Raw genomic sequence first — 4,806 nt, 5'->3', positions numbered from 1 at the left:
GTAAATATACATTTACCATAAAATGCAGCAATCACGCTCTTTGGTATATACCCCAAAGAGCTGAAAATTTACATCCATACAAAAGCCTGCACATGAATGATTGTGGCAGCTTTCTTCATAATTGCCAAAAATTAGAGGCAACCAAGGTGCCCTTCCACAGATGGATGAATTAAAAACAAACAAACAAAAACCTGTTCCACATTCATACAATGGAAAATTATTCAGCAATAAAAGGAAATAAACTACCCATGAAAAGACATGGAGGAACTTAAATGTATATTACTAGGTGAAATAAACCAGTCTGAAAGGGCTACATACTGTATAATTCTTAACTATATGATATTTTAGAAGGCAAAGCTATGGAGACCGTAAAAAGATCAGTGGTTGTTGGGGGTTTGGGAGGAGGAAAGGATGAGTAGGTTGAATAGGTGGAGCACAGGGGATTCTTAGGTCAGTAAAAGTATTCTGTGTGATATTACAATGGTGGATACATGTTGTATTAGTCAGAATTCTCCAAAGAAGCAGAACCTATAGAATACATGCATGTGTTTGTAGCAGGGAATTAGCTCTTATGATAATGCAAGCTGAGAAATCCCACAGTCTGCCATCTGTAAGCTGGAGACCCCAGAAAGCTAGTGATATAATTCAATCCTAGTCCAATGGTCTGAGAACCAGGGGACGTGGTGATGTAAATTCCAGTCTGAGGTCAGGAGAAGATGAAATATCTCAGCTCACACCATGAGGCAGGAAAAAGGGGCAAATTCTTCTTCCCCCAGCTCTTGTTCTATTCAAGCCCTCAACAGACTGGATGATGTCCACCCACATTGGGGAGGGCAATCAACTTTACTGAGTCCACCAATTTCAATGCTAATTTCATCTGGAAATTCCGTCACAAAATATATCGAGAAATAATTTTTAATCTGGGTCCCCCATAGCCAGTCAAGTAGACACATGAAACTAATCATCACAAGTCGACCCTGTGTCAACATGACATCCATATGCATCTCCTCAAACCTTACTTAATCCCCCAATAAGACAATAACAAGGTCTCAATTCCACCTAATATGATACAACAATTCTGAGTCCAATCAAAATACACTAACCCTATCCCCAGAAGAGGAGGTAAATCCTTGTGATATAACTTAAAGTACGATAATGTAAAATTAAGAGTACTTACATATTATGATATAAAATCAATACAACTTATGTTACATAATAAGGGAATATGAGAGAGAAATACACACTTAACACAAATATATTCATAGCAAAAAAAAAATGGTGTACTCATGACAATTACAGTCCTCATTTCTGTAACTGGTCAGTTATAGTTGGTCTTTGTAACTACTTTCTTATACCCATTCTGTATTCTTTTTATCTTCAGCAAGCACCTCAGCAGATCGTGGTTCTTCCCTGGTGGGTGACCAACTCCTTCCTTCTTCAATAGTCTGGGTCATTAGTAGCCCTGCCTAGACTGGGTTGTTGTAGTTTTCCACTGAGCTTAATCAAAGAACATGGTAATACTAAGGGATGCCTTAAGCGATCTACTATATCCAGATATACTTTTCCTTACTTCAGTGTGGAAGAGTAGTCCGCAAGTAATATCCTTGTATCAACAAACACTTTACTTTCCTTCTTTGTCTGTTGATTCAGAGGCATGGGGAGCCCAAGGTAGCTGGGTGTTAGTCTTAACTCCCAGTTCTTTGGAATCATTGCTGTGTCTCCTGGTGGAAGCATTTTTTCCCTTTGGAACTAAGACCAGCAGAGCATAAGTTCTCAGGAACAAAAGGCAAAAATTTGATAGTGGGTCATTAGGGATAATACTGAAGAGTTGAAAATAACTATTCTCATTTTTGTCCCTTAAAATTCCTGGACCCAAGAATCCTGGCTATGGAAGAAAGAGGACCATATATTGGACTCTAATTCAGAGCATCTACAACCCTCTGGAGAACCTTGCCCTGGGCCAAGCAGAGGTATTGTCACATAGCCAGCCCTGTAAATGAGTCTTCAGAAGGCCATTCCACCATTCTATCAAGCCTGCTGCTTCAGGTAAGACTAGTGAATTCCATGACCAAGGGCCCATTGCCGCACTTCATCTGCTGTGAAATGTATTCCTTGATCTTGAGCAATGCTTGTAGAATCCCATGCCAATGATAAGGCATTCTGTAAGATCGTGGATGGTGGTTGCGCAAAGTGGTGCATGCAGGAAAGGCAAATCTGTACCCAGAGCAAATGTCTATTCCAATAAGAACAAAACACTGCCCCTTGCACAATGAAAGCTGTCCAGTGTCATTAGTCTGCCACTGATCAGCTGGTTGATCACCCGGGGAGTAACGCCATATTGAGGACTCACTGTTGGTCGCTGTTGGTTGATTCTTTTTGATTGGGAATGCAGTAGTGGCTGTAGACAGGTCAGCCTTGATGAGTGCAAGTCGATATTGCTGAGCCCATGCCTAACCTGCGTCCCTGTCACCATGGCCACTTCGTTGATGAGCCCATTGGGCAATGACAGGGGTGGCTGCGGAAAGAAGCTGACTGGTCTCCACAGAACAGGTCATCCTATCTACTTGATAATTAAACTCCTCTTCTGCTGAGATCACCCTTTGATGAGCATTCACATGAGACACAAATATCTTCATGTTTTTCAACTATTCAGAGAAATTTGTTCTTTGTGACCAACTTTCCAATCATGCTTTTTTCAATTCCTCTCCACCCAGCGTGTCTGACCACTTCTCCTTCCAAGTGTTTCTCCCTCAGCCAGGTGCATGGCCTCAAGTTCTGCCCGCTGGGAGGATTTCTCTTCACCACTGTCCTTCAGAGATGTCTCAGAGAGGGGCTGAGGGCAGTAGCTATCCACTTTTGGGTAGTGCCTGCATATTGTGCAGAACCATTTGTAAACTAGGCCTGCCTGAGTCTCCCTCTGTCAATTAATAGTAGGGAAGTCCCCTTGAGGTCATAGGGGCAGGCTGGGAGAGCAAAGGTAGTGTAGCAGAAGTGAGGACTGTGGGCCTTTGAGCTACTTCTTCATGGAACTTACTTGTACCTTCAAGACCTGCTCTGGCCTGATCACATATATACCATAACCATTTGATGATGGAGTGCTGCTGTGCATGTCCTCTGTTATGGCTTGATGGTTAAGATACCACTTAGTTCATGATGGGCAGCTCAGGTCACATGGTAACTTGATGGCCCAAGGTTAAGTGTTCAGTCTCTACAAAGTTCACAGCAGACCTCTTGTTTCTCAAAAGGAGACTAGTTACCGGAATGATGGAAGGGCTTTGCTCCACAGTTCTTAAGGCCTGTGCTTTTATTCACCTATGAGGGCCTTCCAAAGGCTCCAGACAGCATCCTTATTTGCTGACATGTCAACACTATTGTATCTTCTGGATCTTATGGTCCAAGTGGCAAAGGCAGCTTGCACTGCAGCCTGGACCTGTTACACAGCCTTCTCTTGTTCTGGGTTCCATCCTAAACTAGCAGCTTTTGGAGTCACTTCATAAAAAAGTCTGGAGTAACACATCCAGATGAGGAATATGTTGCCTCCAAAACCCAAAGAAATCACTAAGAGCTGTGCCTGTTTTTTGGTTGTAGGAGGTGTCAGAGGCGACAACTTATCCTTCACCTTAGAAGGGATATCTTAACATGGCTCATACCACTGGGCCCCTAGAAATCTCACTGATGTAGGAGGCCATGGCATTTTGTCTGATGTATTTTCTGTCCTCTGACACATAAATACCTTACCAACAAATCTAGAGTAGTTGCTACTGCTTGTTCACTAGACCCAACCAGCATAGTGTCAGCAATGTAACAGACTAGTGTGATATCTTATGGAAGTGAGAGTCAAATGTATTTTCTAGCAAACTAAATTATGGCATCAGGCTGGAAAGTTGATATACTCATGAGGTAGGACAGTGAAGGTGTATTACTGGCCTTGCCAGCTGAAAGTAATCTGCTTCTGGTGGGCCTAATGGACAGGGATGGATAAAAAGGCATTTTCCAGATCAAATACATATACTTACATACCATTTACCAGGGTGAGTGCTAACTTTCTCAAGCATTGAAACCACATCTGCAACAACAGCTACAATTGGAGTCACCACCTGGTTAAGATTATGATAATCTACTGTCATTCTCCAAGATCCATCTGTCTTCTGCACAGGCCAGATAGGATGTTGTAGGAACCACCACCCCTGCCTCCTTCAAGTCCTTGATGCTGGCCGTAAACTCTGCAGTCCCTCCATGAACGTGGTATTAAATTTTATTTACTGTTTTCCTAGGTAGAGGCAGTTCTCCTGGCCTTTACTTTGTCTTTCCCATCATAATAACCCTCCCTCCACAGGTCAGGAGCTGCCAGCTGCGAAATATGTCTATACCAAGTATACATTCCAGAACTGGAGAAATAACCACATGATTGGTTTGGAGAACCATTGGGCCCATGAGACAGAACTGAGCTAACTGAGCTAAAACTCCATTAGTCGCTTGACTTCCATAACCTCTACTCTGACTTTCGGGCCCCTGCAATATTTTAGGTCTCTTGGAATTAGTATCATTTCAAAGCCAGAGTCAGTTGTTCTCCAAAAGGTCTAATAATTTCCTTTTCCCCAATGCACAGTCACTCTGGTAAAAGGCCAAACATCATTCTGGGGAAGAGGCTGCGGCAAGAATTGACAATATAAACTTTCAGTAGCGCACTGGGGTCCTTCCTCAATGGGATCCAGCCTCGCCTTCATTCCAGGGGTTCGGGATCCATAAATTGTCTCGTGTCTAGGAATGTATTGAGGGGATGTGACTCTCTGTTTTTATGATTTG

The 4,806-nt window shown here is 42.8% G+C and overlaps 1 pseudogene; it reads right to left on the bottom strand.

Moving 5' to 3' along the window:
• Positions 1-1,844: 1,844 nt before the first annotated feature.
• On the bottom strand, positions 1,845-4,434 carry LOC114884418 (annotated as a pseudogene).
• Between the last annotated feature and the right edge of the window lie 372 nt (positions 4,435-4,806).

The sequence above is a fragment of the Monodon monoceros genome, unplaced genomic scaffold (assembly GCF_005190385.1).
Source record: "Monodon monoceros isolate NGI ecotype Baffin Bay Population unplaced genomic scaffold, NGI_Narwhal_1 Super_Scaffold_5, whole genome shotgun sequence".
In the NCBI taxonomy this organism is placed as follows: domain Eukaryota; kingdom Metazoa; phylum Chordata; class Mammalia; order Artiodactyla; family Monodontidae; genus Monodon; species Monodon monoceros.
This window is presented reverse-complemented; position numbering and strand designations above follow the sequence as displayed.